A 21,034-nucleotide genomic window follows, 5' to 3' on the forward strand; every position below is an offset into this window, starting at 1 on the left:
TTTTTCTCTCCTAAGTCTTCTGCAATTTTAATTCTGATCTAATCATTCCATAGAAACCATTCTCTCCAAAGTTACCCATGATCTTTTAAATGCCAAATCTGATGACGTTTTCTCAACCCATCTTTTTTGATATCTGTGTGGCATTTGACACTGTTGAATGAGGAATATATCTTAGTATTAAAGGCAAAACCTTTGAAGTTGAGTCTCTCTCTCTCTCTCTCTCTCTCTCTCTCTCTCTCTCTCTCTCTCTCTCTCTCTCTCTCTCTCTCTCTCTCTCTCTCTCTCTCTCTCTTTTTCCCTCCCTCCCTCCCTTTCTAGATTTTCATGAGACCTCTCCTTGTTCTCCTTCTGCCTGTTTGACTAATCTTCAGTCTCCTTCATTGAATCATGGTCCATGCCAGGCTTATTAATTGGAAAATAGCTCCAAGGCCTCTTCCCTGTTCTTGTTTTACAGTATCATTTGACAAACTTATTCTTTATGCAGAAACTCTCTCCTGAGTTCCAGCCCAGAATTCAATCAATTGCCTATTGGACATTTCAAATTAGTTCTTCCACAAGCATCTCGAACTCAGCATATTCTAAATATGGCTAGAATGGCCTTCTCCTCCTTTGGGATCCCTGGCTTCTTTCCAGATTCAGCTCAAACTTTATCTCATCTGCATAAGACTTTTCCTGATTCTCCTCCCTCCCTCAGGGTACTAGTGTCTCCCCTCCAAGATTGCCTTGTAACTGCTTTGTGTATATCTTGAAATAACTGTCTTACCCATTAGAATGTTAGCTCCCTAGGGATTTCACTTTGTCTTTGTATTCTTGTTGCATGGTATATAGAAGGTGCTTAATAAATACTAGATTGATTGCTCAACTGCTGAGATACTTTCCAATTTATAATCCATGATTCTTTCATTCTAAGGGCCTACTTAGGAAGACATACAGAAATGACATACACCAGATTTCAGAGATAGGTTTTCCACAGATAACAGCAGAGTGTAGATAATCACACAACTTTCCTTTAGATGGGAAGAGTTGACTGATCATAAATAGGAGCAATGGTAATTTAAAGTTGTTTATTGCTGTACACTTCCTGTATAGTCTATAAAACTAAACTCAGAAGGAAATGTAATCCTTGTAAATCTGTTTATTAGAAAATAATTTTTCTTTCTGGCCTCTTCTCCTGCTCCCAACTCTAGGGATGTTACAGTCCTGCTTGTTTTGTAGCCAGAATAGAAAGATGGTGACTTTCAATGGAGAGAGATGCTGGCTAGCACTTTCTGAAGTCATAATCACTCAATATCCCTTCCCAGAAAAGACAACTGCCACAGGGGAAGCAGGGATCTAAGAACTGTGCAATGCTTAGCTTTCCAAAAAGAAATGCACTCATACAGATATCCCAACTAGTCTTTTATAAATAACAATAATCACCTTCCTCAATCTATTTCCCCAAACGGGAATTGAGTAAATGGAAAATATTCCTGTAAGGTGAATCTAATTCCAAGAGGCAATTTGGTAGGGAGGGGGTGGAGAAAACATGCATTTTAGGTGGATGGATGAGGGAAAGAGCAAGATGGATGGATGGATGGATGGATGGATGGATGGATGGATGGATGGATGGATGGATGGATGAGAGAGAGAGAGAGAGAGAGAGAGAGAGAGAGAGAGAGAGAGACAGAGAGACAGAGAGAGAGAGACAGAGAGAGACAGAGAGAGACAGAGAGAGAGAGAGACAGAGAGAGAGAGACAGAGAGAGACAGAGAGAGAGACAGAGAGACAGAGACAGAGACAGACAGAGAGACAGAGAGACAGACAGAGAGAGACAGAGAGAGAGACAGAGAGAGAGACAGAGAGAGAGAGAGAGAGAGAGAGAGAGAGACAGAGAGAGACAGAGAGAGACAGAGAGAGAGAGAGAGAGAGAGAGAGAGAGAGAGAGAGAGAGAGAGAGAGAGAGAGAGAGAGAGAGAGAGAGAGAGAGAGAGAGAGAGACTCAACTTCAAAGGTTTTGCCTTTAATACTAGGATATATTCTGAAACCTTTTGAAGGTAAAACTCACAAAGGCCAGCAGAGGGCACTTAATCCCAACTCTTTTTCTATAGTTTCTTTAATTGTTAAGAATTTTTTCAGCTGACTCTTTTTCAAGAAAATGAATGAAGCCCCACCTGGACAACATGCAAGATTTCCCTTTTTAAATTGAAATGATAGTGAGAAGCGGTTTACAATCTATTCCTCAGCATGTTTTGTTGGCTTTGTTTATTAAACAGTTTTGTTATTCCATTCTGTCAGTTGTAAATGACCGCTTACCTGCCATCAAGGTTTGTTGGTTCCCGTGTTCATCTTTCCTCTACCCCTCACGTATCCACCCTGTTCGTGGGACGGCTGCGGGAAGAATGCTGGCCACTACACTTAACTTACTACAACGTGGCATTGTTGGGAGGTTAGGTTGTTGTCCTTCATTCTTGAAGAGGACTAAAATACATTGCTATGTTGGGGTCAAGGTAAAGTGGGCACAGGAGAGCTGCCCATCTCCTTCTGACATAGAGCCCCCTTTCTGTCAGAGTCCTGCCTTTGAGAACATCCAATTGGGAGGGTTAAGGGAAGGAAAGCCAGCTGAGTGGGGGACAGGATCATCTCAATTTGTCTTACTCCACCTCCCAGACTCTGATCTCTTTTTTGTAGTTATTTGACCAAATTCTTTTTTTGTTCTGGAAAAAAAAATAGTACAAAGTAACAAGATTTCCTCTTTCATCATTTAATATTTATGTGGATGTAGGTAATTTTCTACACCTTGTTGGACCTCAATTTCTTTATCTATAAAATGATGGAGGTGGTTTTTCAGAGCTCTTCCAGCCCTATAATATGATTTTCATAAGCTCCTTCAGGGTAGGGACTGTGACATCTTTGCCTTAGCATAACGCCTGGCATGTGGCAGGTGGTTAATAAATGCTTATTGATTAATCTCACTGATCCTGGATCCTATGAAAATAAGCTTATCCCACAAATACCCTCCCAAACAAAAACACCATTATCTCTTAATACAAACATACCAGAAATATGCAGATTAAGCAGCATGTGTATATATATATATACATATATATACATATATATATATATGTATATATATATGTATATATATGTATAGTATACAAATAATATATATACATACACACATTTATATATAGTTTCTAAACCTGCATGTTTACTAGAAAATGGAAAATCATGGGATAATAACATTAATAATAATGATAGCTAATCTTTGACTATGACCCTTTAAGTTCTGCATATATCTCAGCCCCAGTTTTCTCAATTGTGAATTGGGGATATTAATAGTACCTATTTCACAGAGAATTGTGAGGATAGATTTTATTTGTAAAATGCTAAGCACAATTCCTGGTACCTAGTAGGACTTTTATAAACATCCATCCTCCTGTTTCTTCATTTGATCCTCATAGTAATTCTTCGAGGTGAGTTTCCTTTTTTTTCCTTCCCCTTTTTACAAGATGACAGCATTTAGCACAAGAAGGGAATTCATAGATTTACATGATCCAAACCTCTTATTTTATTAATACAGAATCTAAAGCTCAAAAGGGAAGTTGTTTGCCCAAGGTCACACGATGGTAGAACAGTAGAATAATCAGGATTTATTTCTACAAGTAAATCCCAAACAAAAACTGTTTTATGTTTTTCAAGTGTTCACTAAGGAACACACACACACATGTGAACACACATACACGTACACACGTACACATATACATGTATGCACAAGACATATATGCAAATATACACATATCCATACATACCTATGTATATAAACATGCACTTTTACACACATACACACACCTTGAGAAATAAGAAGCTGCTTTTCTACCTTCCTTGAAGTCTTCAATTACTTATACTAATAAGGTGAATGACCTCTTCCAGAACACTGCCTCTTTGTCTTTCTTTCCTCTCCTGACTCCTGATCCCTTTTAGCTTCTTGCTGATTCCTCGTCAAATTACTTCCTCTTTTTATTCCACTTTTTTCAACATTGTCCTTATTTCAAACACTTTATTCTACTTTCTCCTACATTCTTCTTTGTTCTCTCTTTTGATCCTCCTCCTTTTCTCCCTTCTTACTAAATCCTGTTCACATTGCCTCATTTCTTGGTCCCATGGGTGTATTCACTGGAAAAGGAAATGGCAAACCACTTCAGTATCTTTGCCAAAAAAAAAAAAAAACCCCACGGATGGTGTGGTCCGCAGGGTCATGAAGAATCAGACATAACTGAGTGACTCAACAACAACAAAATAGGCTCTTAATTCTCTGAAGGATAATGTCATATGAAAGTTCCTAAAAAGCCATAATTCAGAGGCTTCTCAGGGGCCCAGTCACAGTGAGCAGACGGGGTAACCAAGGCATGAGTATCCAGGATGGACAAGTACTCCGTCTGAAAAGGGATTCATTAACTCCCACTTCTTGCCACACACTCTTGGGCCTCCAATCTCAGGTTTCCATGCCCATAATAACCCATTATTGTCTATTTTCATCTTAATTGCTTCAAGAGTGATGTCTGAACTCTCTGGGTGACGATGGGCGACCCCCTCTCCCAGCATGGCTGTATTTGTGACTAGACTCTCCCCTTCACCCCTAATCCTCACCCCTCCCTCTCAAGTGAGTTTGCCCTAGGCCCAAGAATTCCTTGTTATGGGTCTGGCAGGGGAGCAGGGACCAGCTGCATAGCCTAATTGCCAAAGAGTAGAGCATGGTGTTCTAATCAAGCCCAGACCAGAGGCCAAGGCCGAGTTAGAGAGGTTAACAACAGCAGATAGAGGGACATAGAAATCGAAGGGGAATGGGAAGAAACAGATCTATAGCTCCATAAACACTGGGGATGGGGAAACTCCAGGAATTGAAGGTATCAATCATATTAAGGCTGATCTCATCCAAGCCGCAAGGATTAAGAATTCTGCACTTGTAACAGGCTAAGCAGAAATGACTTTGAGGGAAGGAAGGGTGTTGGGGAGCATGCAGATTTATTGTACTATTTCAGGCAAAACAGACGAAGGCCTCTTGTCAGCTGCTGGCAAGATGAAACAGGGCTCAGAGAGTAGACCTATACAATCAAGCCATTTTGTTCATAAATGCTCTTGTCCTGGAGCAAGGAATCTAGCAGTTAATTTCTAATATGAACATTTTGTCTTAGGTACTATTGGGGCTGTTAAGATTCCAGCTCCCAACTAGAATTCCTTTGACCTAACATATACTGGCTCTTAATAGAGGAAGACTGGCTTATTTCTAGGGATAAAGTATGTAACTTGATTCCTGGCTCAGTACAGGGGCCTCTTTCTCCCATTCTGCCAGCTGGACCCAATTATAGACTGGTTTGGGTAACATGAGAGTGTGGAGGATGTCCCCGCAGCAGAAGGGGTGTTCGAAGTTTTAAGCTTCCCTTAGGGCCTGCATCTCAAACTAGGGCTAATGGATCCTTTAATATTCTGAATTACAACGTGATTTGTGTTGATTTTCCAAGGAAGGAGGACTTAAAAGTGAAGTCACATGGAGGCCTGCTCTCCATAAGGGAGAGAAAAATCAAGATCACTGCCCAGATCATTCAGGCAAAGCTCGAACTTTCGCTCACCTTTCTTGGGAAGATGTCTAAGTCTTCTGTCATATTTCTGAACTACATTGACCCAGTGTTCCTGAAATCACATCTTAATAACAGATCAAGATTAATCAGCAACTAAGACCAACCTAAAAGAGCCCCAACAAAAGACCGTGTTTCTTTTGCAAACAGTATAGAGACATATAAGTATATCTATATCTATCTATGCATACAAATATATACATACACATATATAAATTTAAATATATGTGTATGTGTATATATAAATACACACACACATATATATGTGTCTGTGTTACAGGGCTGCAAGGAATCTTAGATCTTAGATCTCAGAAATCACTCCAAACAAACTTTTGAGTGTAAAAATGAGGAAGTTGAAGACCAAAGGAATCCTATAGAAAGTTAATAGCAGAACTGAGACTAGAACTCAGCTCTCCTTATTTTCACAGACAGAACTGGATTTGAAATAAGAAGACCTCATTTCTCTTGTTTTGCGTGATTTCACGTGTATGATCAATATCAAATTGCTTGCCTTTTCAAAGGTGGGAGGGATGGAAAGCATTTGCAATGCAAAAATATTTTAAATTATTGTTAAAAAATTTGACATGTAAATGGGAAATATTTAACAAAATAAATAAAAGTAATTTTAAAAAGACCTCATTTCTTTTTCTTTTCTTTTTTATCAGACTGTTTTCTAGTTCTTGTCCCATTACTCCAAAAAGAAAGTATGTTACTTTAGACAAATCACTTTTTGTCATCTGTAAAACAAGAGGGTTCAGCTAGATGGGCTAGCTCTAAAGCTGAGGTCCTATGGTTGGGAGAATGATTAGATTTGTTTTGGATCAAATATAGCACAAAAAATTCCTTCATGGATGCACAATAAACTCAGTATGGCAAAGCAGGGGTGGAGATCAATGTTCCTTTTCACCTAGTCTTTTATTGTTACCCCTAGCTTCATTTGTGTGCTCCAGAAGAAGAAAGCCCTGTCATCCAAGTCCCTATCTAGCTGATAAGGGAGGCAGTAGTGACATTCTTAAGATGGTGGAGGAATAATAGGGGCTCCAGATAATAATCAAAGATTCCTTGGGAATCAAAAGGAATGTTCTCTAGGTCTGGATCTCTGGGAGCAAGAAGAAAACCAGTTAAGGGAATAGCTTTAATCTTATCTTGGGACATTCTGCTAGTTTTTATTGTCTGCATTGAGGGTGTGATGGTTTATAGCCCTCAGCTATGCATTAAAAGAGCTATAGCTCTCCCCACCAGAAAGAAACTTTCTATTCTGCAACCCAGATGTAGCTATACAACTGATAGTCTAGGAGAAGTTAAATGATCCTGATAAGGATGAATATCTGAAGCCCAGCAAATGGTAACCAAGAAGAGTTCTACAACCCAAGAGAACTGTGTGGCAGAAAATGCCCGATGGAGAGTGATTTCCCGAGATTTCCAGAGATGACCGACCACTCAGCAGACAGCATTAAATGACATTGACAGCTTTGCCATGGTGGGAGTATGAGTTGCCTTAGCCATATTTCCCTAGGTGTGTGCTCTCCATATGTTCACACTGGCCACAAAGGCACAGTGCATATTCTTCTCCTTCCTCTCAAGTTCCCCGGACACATATGGATACCCTCTATTTGTGTTCCACAGACACATATGTTCTCTGAGTGCTCCTTCTCCCGTGAGAAATACAGTGGGAAGATAGAATCCATGAGCTCATGCGGGGATCATTTATTGTTTTTTTTATTCACTATGCTGTTTGCTTTGAATTAGGTGCTCTAGTTGTCTGGTAAAAGTAGACACATTGGGTAGGACTCATGAACTATGATTTTTGAGAGAACCCCAATGCCTTGAAGCTGGGTAAGTTTTTGAGGGGTCTACTTGGGAAGGGGATACCAGGACACGCTATGATCCAATGGATGTACTACATTATACTCGGGAGCTGTTCCCCGAACCTTAGAGGTTACCTATAAATCCCTGTATTTGCAGAAAAGCAAAATTAAGTGAATTGAGTAAAATGACTAACTTACTGCATTCTGAATACCAGGCCATGGCTACCTAAATCTCTTATAGTGGATTTTTGCTGGGTTGGGATCTGGCCTTTACCTAGGGGGTTGTTTATATGGATTGTTGAATCCTGGGTGAGTCAGACTAAGATTGTACCTTAATTCTAAGTAGTTACCAATAACATGTCCAATTCCAGGAACAAACTTAAAAATAAAACAAAACAACAACAAAAGATTGAACAATTTTTTTTTCAAAGAAAAGCTAGTTCTAATTTTTTTGGCCGATTAGACATATTTAATCAATAAAGGCATAATTCTGGAGTGCATTATTCCAGGGACAGCTGCCTACTGCAGCAATCTGCCTAACCGTGAAGGTTCCCAGCAATGACAGTGGTGAGTGTTCACTGCATACTCAAAGCCATTTCTAGGTTTTGTGGCAGCCTGGCAGCCTCTGGGGAAATTAAGAATCCTTTGATGACAGCTCCTTTCCCTCCCTGCCCTCTTTGATCACCCTCAGTATACCCCACTCCCAGCTTACTTCCCCTCCAGCCACACACTGACAGAAATAGCAGCCAAAATGGTACCTAACTCTGCATATCATTTAAAACTGGAAAAAGGCCTGGTGGAATCTTTAAAAATGCATGCCCTGAGTTCAGACTTGAGCCAAGGCAGTCTCCCAAGGGAGTAATAAACTGGCACTTTGTACTGATGTAGCACTTTCTCCCTAGTGATTTCAAAGCAGTTTTATAAACAAGCATTATTATCATTCTGCCCCAATGGAAACTGAAAATACCTGATGATATTCTGTTCATCGATAACAAAATAATTAGATCAATTGGCTCTGCAAGTGATTAGGTAATCATTGTTGATTCAGAGAATAAACTAGAAACTACAGCAAATCAATAAGACATGAAGATTTATTTCCACACACACACAAAAGAAAACTCCAGGGGGATACATTAAAAAGTGAAAATAGATTTGGATCCGATTACCATCTGGTATAATTAAGGAATGAGCTGCTTCACAAAATTGAGGTTTTGACATAACTGAAGTTTACCCCCTTCAGACATCAAAACAATTATTTTAGCTATTTTTGATGGGAATTTAAAATGTATCGTGAAGATCCTTCCTTGTGTTCATCTTGTTGTTGTGTTAAACCTGGAGATGTTTCAAATATCATCAAAAGAATTAAAACTGGAAGTAGAAGAGAGGGCAGGGTGGTATCCACTTATTTAGGTGGTGCAGTGGATTGAGTGCTGGGTCTAGAGTCAGGAAAATTTCCAGAATTTAAATCCAGCCTCAGGCACTTACTAAGTGACTCTGAGCAAGTCACTTAACCCTGTTTGCCTCAATTCCTAATCTGTAAAATGAGCTGGAGAAGGAAAAATTGGGAAACTACTTCAATATCTTCGCCATAAAAATCCTAAATGAGGTCATGAAGAGTTGGACATGATAGAAACAATTGACCAGCAACATCCAACATGTCAGACGTGACCCAGAGTACACAGTAGAGAGAATAGGAATGACAGTGAAGGGAAAAGACAGCAATGAAACTGCAAATATGCAGATAATGGTGGAACCTATAGAGAACTGACCAACCTAAGTTCAAGTCCCACATCTGACAAGTGCACTGTCACAGAACTTTTGAGTGCCTCAGACAAGTTATAGGGCAGCTCACAATCTGTATTGATAGTTTCTTCACCTAGAGTGCCCAAATCAAAAAAATAATAAATCTGGTCCAAAAATCCAACCAAATCAGATATCTTAATTCAAAGAGGTAATTTTGATCTTCTGGGAATCACTGCATAGTGACAAAATGATGATGACTTTGGAAAACATCACAAACCTGTTATGGTAGTATGTCATAGCAATGATGGAGGACTTCAGTTTTTCAGCTGCAATTTTCTGCTGGAATTCTGTTCCTACTAACAGTGCAGTTGGTGATCAATTTAAAAAATAGCTTTAAGGACAATTTCATTTTTTTTTTTTCTGAGGCAAGTGGGTTAAAGTGACTTGCCAAGGGTCACACAGCCAGAAAGTGTTAGGTGTCTAAGGCCAGATTTGAACTCAGCTCCTCCTGACTTCAGGGATGGTGCTCTATCCACTATACCAACCAGTGCCCCCCCCCCCCATTTAATTTTTCAAAAGGTAGAAGATGGAATGAGAGGAAACTACTGTTTTTGATCTGATTCTGTTTAGTAGAGGTGGTAGATCTGGAAGGAAGTGACCACATCATCTTATTTGTTGATGAGGTCTAGAATTGGGGTACTAAATGAAATTAGGTGTAATTGAGGTCTAGTGGCAGGTTCAGGGTACAGGGAGTCAAATCGAGCTCCCCTGCAACCCCTTTGGATTTGGCACAAGGATACAGACTTAAATGAGAGAGATCTAGTAGCAGCGCGAGTCCCCTGTAAAGGAATTTGCAGACCCGAAAACCTAGATTTATAAGAGGTTTATTATGGGGTTTGGAAGCAAGATTAAAGTCTAGTTAATAAAAGTTGAAGATAGCGATAAGAGGGCACTGGAAACAGTGTTCCAGTGGGCAGAGATCCTTGGCATGCCAGGTGTAAGGTTGCCATGTTTGGAGCCTCTGCAAAGAGAGGGCTCCAGCTCAGCTCTTTTATAATGAGAGATTTAGCTAAAGGGGCCTGTGGGTGTGTCCCAAGTTGGCTCAGATCTGGGTGGGGGTAGTGAGAGCCTGGATATCTCCTTTGACCAGGATTTGTGAATCAAAGGTCCTGGCTTCTTGAATTGAACTAGGAGGGGTTGGGAATCAGAAAGGAATAAATCCATCTGAAAGGATTAGTTTCTTAAAGAGAGCACAACCCATGTAATTTGTGATCAATAAAAAAGGGAAAATAGATATTTGAAGAGTAGCTTTCAGAGTTCGAGGAACATAGGAACGAGATCCTAATATTATGGTGGGTCCAAGAAGGATGGGAAATTCTCAAGAAGTAAATTCTTATGATATAAGCATGAACTTTCACTGAGGAATGAAAGAGGGAGGTGTCTAAAGGTATTATGTGGCTCCACAAGGAACTCATTGGCCAACTTGGATTTAAAAATGAATATCAACCAATGTATACCCATAAGTAAATATCTAAAATTTGCAAAATCATATAAGATAATTTTGGTGAGGAAATCAGGAAAGGCTTGATGTAAGAGGTATCATTTAAGGTGACATTTAAAGAAAATTCAGGATTCTGGAAGATTATACAAAGATTATACAGATTATACAAAGATATGGAAATAACAAATGGAACCAGCATAGGGATGGAAAAGAATCCAGGAATGCAGGAATTAGAAATCATCATGAGAAATCATACCTGTTGAGAACATCTATTGTAAATTAGTAGGAAAGTTGGAATGACCAAGCTTATGATGAGACAAAAAAATTTTAGTGCTCATAAATATGAATGAGGAACTTCTGGGTGATACCAAGATCAAGGTTATGACCATTTCTGTGAGTAGGTTATGAAAAGTAAATAAGTTGAAAGAGTTGGAAGAGTGTGGAATTATCAATATACATGTTGAAGTCCCCTAGGATGAGGCAAGAGTGGGGGAGGAAATACTAAGTCAGACACCAAACTCATTGAACAGGAAGAGATAATATTGGATATAGTTAGATAATAGCGGCTAGAATCTTGATTTGGCAATAAATGTGGATTAAATGAACTCAAGGGAGGATAAATTACTGAGTTGTGTTGGTATGAAGAGGGCAAGTGGCAGTGAGGAGCAAGGAGTGTTCTAGCTTCTCCACTGAGTTAGAGATTTGAATGAAATTGCAACCAGGACTAGCTAGAGTGTCCAAGGAAGTTGGCTTATCAGAAGGAGCTAGGTCTCAATGAGTGAAAGGAAATAGAAAAGAGAAAGAAGGGAAATATATAAGATGAAAGCAAGTTTGTTATTCATAGAACAAGCATTTAAAGAAGCATTGTGGAGAGAGTGGGAAAATGGGGTGGGGAATGGGAAGGAGGAAGCAGGTAGTTACTGGGAGAATAGATTTATGCAATGTCAATGGGTGTGTCAGAATGACTGGGACTGGGAGGGTATGATGAGGTGGGATTATGCTAGCATTTTTTAAAAGAATAGCTTTTTATTTTCGAAATATATGCAAAGATGCTTTTCAACATTCACCCTTACAAAACCTTGTGTTCCAAATTTTTCTCCCTCCCTTTTCCCCACCCCTTCCCCTAGACAGCAAGTAATCCAATAAATATGCTATGTTAGCATTTGAGAAAATAATTCAAAGTTGTTATTAATCTCCATGGGACCAGGCATTTAATATGGCGGTGGAATTTTGAGGTTGACTGTTCATTGAGTCTCTATTATCTATCTATTTACCTATCTATATTATATTATATTATTTTTGTATACACACAGCTATGTCTATTGAATTTAATTTTTTTAGATTAAGCCTTACCTTCTAGTCTGCAAAATATTTTGGAATCTTGATTGTATCACCTGGGGCAGCAGTGTCAAATTCAAGCAGTATCTCTATGGCTACATATTGACTTTTTAAAATTTTGTTAAACATTTTTTAATTACATTTTAATCTTGTTTGAAGTTAGGAAGGTTGGTTTGACACCTCTGATCCATTGTGCTCCAGCTTTCTGTCATCATATTCTTCATCTATAAAATGAAGAGAAAGGTTAAATTTCCCCAAACTCGTACAAGTCTATTTGCTTTGCAGTTATGTATTAATGTCAATCTAGGGATTGGCTATTATTTTATAGGAGGAAAGATAATATTTTCAAGTCTGGTTTTGAGAATTTTCATCTTTGGAAGGGTCCAATGACCCTGAACTCCCCCTCCAGACCTAAGCATAGCAGCTTTAAATCTCCCAGAGTTGCCCTGATATTCCCCAGAAAACTTTAGCTTAAAGATAGTCATTCCTCCTTTCACCCCACTCCCTTCCTTTTCTTCCTAGGAACTCCCAGGTCCCTTTAGACCCCCTTTTCTCCCAAATATTCTTAACCAACAGTCCTTGGAATAGTTTTATGACAGCCTAAGATTTCTGGGCAAAGAGTCTCATTTTTAAGAACTTTTCAAAGTAACCTCTACTCTGGCCTCAACTCTTGCATCCAGGGTCTTCCCTATCAGTGGAATTATGGGAGGGATGCCATAAAACTGAATCTGTTGTCAAATATTTCCCTTTGTTGCCTTCGAATGTGCCTGAAATTTCTACCCCCAGAGGGGACTCTTTCCACCTGCTCCACTCTCCCAACACATGCTTTCCTTTCCATCATGCTTTTTACTTTTTATCTTATTAGTCTAGGCTCACTGATTTAGCCTAAGTATTTTTGAACAAGGATCTTATCTTCTAGTCAGTGTGTTAACTCTTCCTCCCAGCTTAGTGTCCTATTATTTATCTGGAAAATGAGGTGGTTAGGCTAGAAGGTCCCTAAGTATGATCCTAGTTAAGTTATTCAGAGGTAGAATCCTGGGCAATTTGTATCTCCCTGTCCAGGTGGCCTTCAGGGAAAGCAGAGTTGTAAGTAGCAATATTTGCTCTGAGGAAAGCACAAACCATCCCTGAGGCAAGCAACAGATTCCATCCACACCCTTCTCTCTCCCCAACTCAATCCACTGGAAGCAAAACCATCCTTGGGGAATGGAAGAAGCAAGGGGGTCCTGATACTACAATTCTGTAGGAAAAGAGTTTTGGCCAGAAATCCCTAAGCAGGGATCCCTTGTTTGGTGTTTCATTAGGCTAGGACTCTGGGGAGGTGCTTCTTGCCAAGACAAAGAACACTGGAGTGGTCCTCTGGGTAGTGCTGGGACAGGGGCCATACTAGAGAAGAAATTTGGTTTTTTCTTGCAAAAGAATATTGACGTCACCTGCTGGGAACTGTAAACTTCAAAGCTCTATACAAGTGTGAGTTACTACAGAGAATGAGATCAGTGCTGCTAGTTTGAGAACTGAGCAGAATTACAGGAGAAACCCTCCATAGTGACAACTGAAAGACAACATATGCTGGGAGCCTATCAAGTGCCCACATATAAATGAATCAAATTTACATAGGTGTGCTGGAGTCAGATCTAGTAGGGCAGATTGTTAAATTTTCAGGGTGTGCATTTACATCTAGGAAATTGTCAAAGCTACAAATTAGGACTTGATTTATTGTTCTAGATTTTAAACTCTACTGTTTGAGACTCTAGATTGTCTATACTTGAGAAAGCTGATGGAAAAAGTTTGAATAACACAGATTAAACTTAAAAGTGTGTTTTGTGTATATTTTCTTTCTCGAAGGGCAGATTGTTAACTATTTACCAGCACACCATTGTGAAAAAAGACCTTGAGGATGATCATCCTCACTGGAGAATATTATTATTTTCCATGAGCTCCATTGCAAACTAAGAAAAGGGGACATGGATGGCATCCGAAGATGAAAACACAGGAAGTACAATGATAAATCAATCATTACTGAAGAGATTTAAGAGATCTCCCCATCCAACTTCCTCTATAGATGAGCAAACTGAACCCTAGAGCTGATATAAGAGGCCCAGAGTCATAGAACTAGCAATTATGTAAAGTGGGATTCTAGCCTAGCTCTTTTTGACTCCATATTTAGGACCCTACCCCCATTGCCTTCTCTTGGGCATATCTAGGACAAAAGTTCTGGGACTTCTTGACCTGAGGTTGCAAAATGCTGATATTTGGGAGAATGTCCATTTAGACAGGATAGGAAAATGAATATGATTGTCTGGAAGACTCTAAATATGAACTAACTATGAAAAGAAGCAAGAAAGAGTAGCATCCAGAAGACAAAGAGAGAAATAGCATCAATGAGGAGTGGGGTCTCGGGGACCTCAGTGTCTGAGATAGAGGAGGGATGGAGAAGTGGGAAAACTCCACTGAATCTGGGAGTCAGAAGTGACTGGTAAACCAGGAAAGCATTATTTTATCCCAATGATGGAGACAGAAGCCTGAATATGGTGGTTTGGGAATTGAGCAGAGTATAAACTATTCTTTCTATAAGTTTAGCATTAAAGCAAATGAGACCCAAGGGATGATCATTGAGAGGGGAACACTTACCTATTATCAAATAATAGATAACATTTTATATCACACTTGAAGGTTTACCAAGCACTCTACACATTATCTCAAGGAAAAGTGTTAATAATAATAATAGCTAGCATTCATCTAGTACTTTAAAATTTGCAAAACATTTTTTACAGATATCATTTTATGCTCACAACAACCCTGAGAGATATGTGCGATTATTATCCCCATTTTGCAAATGAGGAGGCAGACAATAGTTAAATGACAAGCCTAGGGTCACACAAATAATAAGATCTGAAGTGGAATTGTTGTTGTTTTAAATATTTTTCTAGAGAGATGGGGAAAAGTCTAGGAAAGGCCAAAGCTTGGGAAGGGGGAGGAAAGGGTAGAAATAATTGATGAAAAGTAAGGGTTCAAGTGAAGGAGTAAAACTTGTAAGGACAAAATTCACCTAAGATTGGAGAGAGAAAAAATATGAGTGAAGACACAATAATTTCTTTTCTTTTCTTTCCCTCTCTCTTTTTTCCCCCCTATTTTTCCCCTCTTTTTTCTTCCTTCTCTTTCTCTTTTCTTTATTCTTTCTTTCTTTCCATTTTCTTTCTCTTTTTTTCCTTCCTTCCCTCCTTTCTTTTTTCTTTTTCTTTTCTTTTCTTTCTTTCTTTTTTTTTTGCTTAGGCAGTTGGCATTAAGTGACTTGTCTAGCTTCACACAGCCAAAAAATGTTAAATGATTAAGGCCAAATTTGAACTCAGTTCCTTCTGACTTTAGGGCTGGTGCTCTATCCACTGCACAACCTAACTGCCCCATTCTTTTCTTTTTTTTTCTGTTTCTTTGTTTGTTTGTTTGTTTGTTTCTTCCTTCCTTCCTTTTTCCTTCCCTCCCTTCTTTTCTTCCTTTCTTCCTTCCTTCTTCCTTCCTCCATCTTTCCTCACCCCTTTCCCACCCCTTTCCTCCTCCCTCCCTCCCTTCTTTTCCTTCCTCCCCTCCCTCCCTCCCTTCTTTTCTTCCTTTCTTCCTTCCTTCCTTTCTCCTCCCTCCCTCCCTTCCTCCCTCCCTCCCTCTCTTCCTCCTTCTTCCTTTCTTCTTTCTTTCTTTCTTTCTTTCTTTCTTTCTTTCTTTCTTTCTTTCTTTCTTTCTTCTTTCTTTTTCTTTCTTTCTTTCTTTCTTTTCTTTCTTTCTTCTTTCTTTCTTTCTTTCTTTCTTTCTTTCTTCTTCTTTCTTCCTTCCTTTCCTCCTTCCTTCCTCCTTCCTTCCTTCCTTCCTTCCTTCCTTCCTTCCTTCCTTCCTTCCTTCCTTCCTTCCTTCCTTCCTTCCTTCTTTCTTCTTTCTTTCTTTCTTTTCTTCTTTTCTTTCTTTCTTTCTTTCTTTCTTTCTTTCTTTCTTTCTTTCTTTCTTTCTTTCTTTCTTTCTTTCTTTCTTTCTTCTTTCTTTCTTTCTTTCTTTCTTTCTTTCTTTCTTTCTTTCTTTCTTTCTTTCTTTCTTTCTTTCTTTCTTTCTTTCTTTCTTTCTTTCTTTCTTTCCTTCCTTCCTTCCTTCCTTCCTTCCTTCCTTCCTTCCTTCCTTCCTTCCTTCCTTCCTTCCTTCCTTCCTTCCTTCCTTCCTTCCTTCCTTCATTTTTCCCAAATTATAAGTGCAGTGATTATGCTCACAAGTTTAATGCTTCCACTAACTGGTACAGGAACTCTGACTCCCTTATTTCCAATCTAGAACCATTCATCTCAACCAAGGTAGCCCAGTGTCACCTCTGCTCAGGGCTTACTATACTGATACAATTCTCTGTGTGGATACCCAATTGTCATAGCCCACTATGGCTCAGAACACTGAGGGCAGAAGCACAGCTTCCTTGGTTGCAGGGATTAGGGGTATGTGCCACCATGTCCAACACAGAAATATTCCAAGGTGTGAGACTGGAGAGATAAGGAAGCACATAAGAAATAGCCCCCATCTCAGAAAAGTAGTCAGGCTATGTTTTTGGCTGTAACAGATGGTTAAAATGAATTTCAGGGATCAAAGAGAGAGAGGGTTTGGATCCTGTTTCTATCACTTAACTGGCTATGTGACCTTGAAATTGTGGCTTCAGTTTCCTTTTCTGCAAAAAAGAATTAAATCAAAGCTTCTTAAACTCTGGGTCATGACTCTATAAGAAATCATGAAACTGAATATGGGGATCACAAAATTATGATTTACTATCAGCAAATGTTTGATTTGTACACCTGTTTTATATACTTATGTATCTAGGGTGACATAAAAATTTCTTAGGCAAAAATGGGTTGAGTAGAAAAAGTTTAAGAAGCCATGAATTCGATGATCTCATAACCCCTTTCTAGTTCTGGCATTCTGTGATGATGGAACAACCAGTGAGGGCTCAGTTGAACCTAGCTAGTATGAATTTGTAGTGAGCCCAGTCAGCACAGTTTCATGACTTCTTACAGCTGTTCTTGGCAGCTCATGAGACAAAAAGGAAAAGGCAGATGGTAGAGGTGACCCAGGGTTGGAAATTAGCAAGTCATAAACAGGAGAAGGACAAGGGGCCAGAGGATTCAAGAGTGTAAGAAAGTGTATTGTTGAAATGACTGTCTAAAAGCATCTAGAATGTGAAAATAGGAAAAGAAAGGGAGAGATTGACAGGATAAGGCAGGATTTGTTAATTGTTACCTTGTAAAATAGAAAGCAGAGGACTCAGGAATTAGATAGGGGAGGAGACCGAAAAGATGGGAGGCAAAACGCCCGTCTTACAGAGGGAAGGGAGGACCAGCTAGTCTGAATTGAGGGCCTCCAATCTATGCAGACATTACTGATACGGAAAGTTATGGGTAGCGAGGTCAATGTGAAAAAGCTCCTTAAAGAATAAAGATTATGCTTTTCTCACAGTCCAGCTTTGACCAAAAAAAGCTTGAAGCTCATTCCAGAAGATGGGTAGCCTAAGCAGAGACACTGAGCAATTTGACAAAAATACCACAGAAAGGACCTTACATAAAATCATTTAATAATTATAGTAATAGACAATCCACAAGTCATGCAATGACCTCAGACAGATAAACCTAATTAGAATCTGGGGACCTCTCTCAAATAATAAATTCTGTGGCTTATGCCCCCATCCATGATCTCTCCTGGAAATATCAAAATATTACTTGTGTATCCCCCCAAAAGTAACTCCCACTATTTTGGCATTGGTAGGTTGTATTTGCTTCTGGGAAATTTAAGAGAATTCCACAGAAGCAGTAAATTGGTCAATGATGCTAAAAGAGTTAGACCTTTATTAGGCATTTTTAAATTAACACAAGGAAAGACATTTAATTTGAAATTCTCATAAATAGCAGGGCAAAGATACACTTGGATCACAGTCACCAAAGAAAAAAAGATACAATCAGGTCTTTCTAGAGAGGCAAGATGGATCAACAGCTTACTCAGTGGGAGGTGAGGGAAAGTAGGAGATGTCTAGATGTGACGATTTTCAGGTCACAGAAAAAGAAATGACCAGTTCAATTTGAAGTGACTCTCCTCCCTCAGATTATGTCAGGCTCTTGCTACTCATCCCATTTTGGCATTGGAGCACACAGATTTCCTGTAATATAGAAAAAAGTTTGGTGCTTTAAAGGGAAGATAGAATTCTCTCTTAGGCCAGTTTGGCTGGGTTTTCCACCTCTAATATCTCTGCCAGGAAGCTGCCAACACAGTTGAAGGAGATCATGAATATTTCCAGATATCAGTCTCCGGGAAAAGAATCAGGGAAGATAAATGAGAGAGAAGGGATTGAATCTGTAGCAGAGAAAGGCTGTCACAAGAATGGCCAACCTCCACAACACTACCATAGAAATAGAGGCCTGTTGGGGTCCACACTCAGTTCCCACAGGCCTCTCTCTGGGTGTAGGCAGCTTTCTTTATCACTGAACAATTGGAACTGGTTTGAGTTATCTCATTGTTGAAGAGTTATATCTAGCAGAACTGATCGTCGAATAGTCTTGTTGCTGTATATAAAGGTTTCCTGGTCCTGCTCATTTCACTAAGCATCAGTTCCTGTAAGTCTCTCCAGGCCTTCCTGAAATCATCCTGCTGGTCATTTCTTACAGAGCATTAATATCTCATAACCTTCATATACCATAGTTTACCCAGCTATTCTCCAATTGATGGACATCCATTCATTTTCCAGTTCCTTGCCGCTACAAAAAGGGCTGCCACAAACATTTCTGTACATGTGGGTCCCTTTCCCTCCTTTAAGATTTCTTTGGGATATAATCCTAGTAGTAGCACTTCTGGATCAAAGGGTATGCACAGTTTGATAACTTTTTGGGCATAATTCCAGATTGCTCTCCAGAATGGTCGGATTCTTTCACAGCTCCACCAACAATGTATATCAGTGTCCCAGTTCTCCCACATCTCTCCAACATTCATCATTATCTTTTCCTGTTTTTTTGGCCAACCTGACAGGTGTGTAGGGGTATTTCAGAGTTGTCTTAATTTGCATTTCCCTGATCAATAGTGATTTATAGCCACTTTTCATGTGGCTATAAATAATTTCAATTTCTTCATCTGAATATTGTCTGTTCATATCATTTGACCATTTATCAATTGGAGAATGGCTTGATTTCTTATAAATTAAAGTCAATTCTCTGTACATTTTGGAGATGAGGCCTTTATCAGAACCTTTGACTGTAAAAATGTTTTCCCAGTTTATTGCTGTAGGCCTTTCTTGACAATAGAACAAAGTTCAGAAAGAATTCATAAATGAATACGTAGGCTTCCGCCTTCCCCAGGAAAAGTCCAGCTTAATAAAGTTCAGTAAGGAAAACTCATCTTTTGGAGTTCAAATCTAGCCTTAGACACATATTAGTCATGGGCAAGTCACGTAAGTCATTTGCCTCAGTTTCTCCTTCTGTAAAATGAGCTACAAAAGAAAATGGGAAAATCATTCTAGAATCTTTACCAAGAAACTTCCAAAAGGGTCATGACATGACTGAAAAATATCATCTCTAGGGACTTCATCTTTGATCAGCAGTGTTCTGTTTTCATGATCCTTTTTACTCCTTCTAAACTTCTAGTACTATATAATACATTTCAAACATAATTTCATTGGGTCACACAACCTATCTCCAAACTACCCAGTACAGATATGCAGTAGACAGATCAGGTTGGACCACTTCTTTCATTTTGGGGGGGTTGAGGTGAGGAGAGAGCCATCTAAACAGCACAACCATCACCACCTTCTCAAGACTAGTCTTCCAGGTCTTTTATCCGGACTGATTCAGTATTCAGGAGTGTCGCACAGAGTCCTATATTCTAATGTGTCATACTCCAAAATGTTGGACAAAGATACCCAGGAAACAGCCTCGTTACAGTTCTTTCTTGGAAGGGGAAGTAAGAGTGAGGCAGGTATGCTGATAATAATAATTCCTTACACCAATTTGGTCTTCTAAAATAGAAGTGCTCAGCTCAATGTATGGGCGTAGGATCAAAACAGAATAACAAGCAAAGAATCTGCATGGATGTCACGCAGCCAGTTACATCAGTATTCTCCCTCCTTGACAGCTGTAGGTGATCCATCCCCTGCAAATAGATCTTCAAGCAAGGGAGGGGAAAACATAAAGTAGAAACAATAATAATATCTGACATTGGTACAACAGAGGCTTCATAGCAATATACATAAATATCTGAGACAATTTAGTTATTAGAATGTTGGGGTAAAAACTTCCGGAGCCACAGACACACGCATAACCTTCTCTCTGTCTCCAACCTGGTTTTTTCCTAAGGGTGGGAGTTCCCTGCTGCTGAAGCAGGGATTTATTCTTTTCTGTTGTGGATACGTTTAAAGCTATTGGCCCTAACTTCGGTTCTGTTCTAGTAACACATGTCAAAAACTATTCCAAAGTCAAAGGTTTGTCTTCCATTCGTACACAAATCACACAAGCAAGGAAAAATAATTTGGGGGGCATAGATAAAACAGATGTATATTCAAGCTCTTTGCAAAACAACTGGGGAAGTCTTTTCCAGTGGGCTGTTTCCCTTCCTCAAAACCACAACACATTTAATGAAATCACCGAATAGCAAGTAGAATCATGTCCCTGTTACAAGTACAGGTTCAGTACTTCTGATTGACCAGTGTGACTCCAATGAGGTTTAACAAGTGCTTTCCTCTGGTGTCTCTTTCTTTTGGTATGGTACCAGCGATTTGAACTCCTTCTGGTCTATAACCAGCTTCACACTCCATCAACATGGGAAAGGAAGGGAAATAAGCATTTATATGACACCTACTATATACTAGGCCCTGTGCTAAGTGCTTTACAAACATTTGATCGTCACAAAAACCCTGCAAGGTAAGTACTATTATGATCCCCATTTTATAGTTTGAGGAAAGAGGTTAAGTGACTTGCTCAAAGTCATACAGCTAATTAAGTATCTGAGGTCAGATTAGAACTCCAACGTCTGTGATTCCAGAA

The sequence above is a fragment of the Sminthopsis crassicaudata genome, chromosome 4 (genome assembly GCF_048593235.1).
Source record: "Sminthopsis crassicaudata isolate SCR6 chromosome 4, ASM4859323v1, whole genome shotgun sequence".
Taxonomy (NCBI): domain Eukaryota; kingdom Metazoa; phylum Chordata; class Mammalia; order Dasyuromorphia; family Dasyuridae; genus Sminthopsis; species Sminthopsis crassicaudata.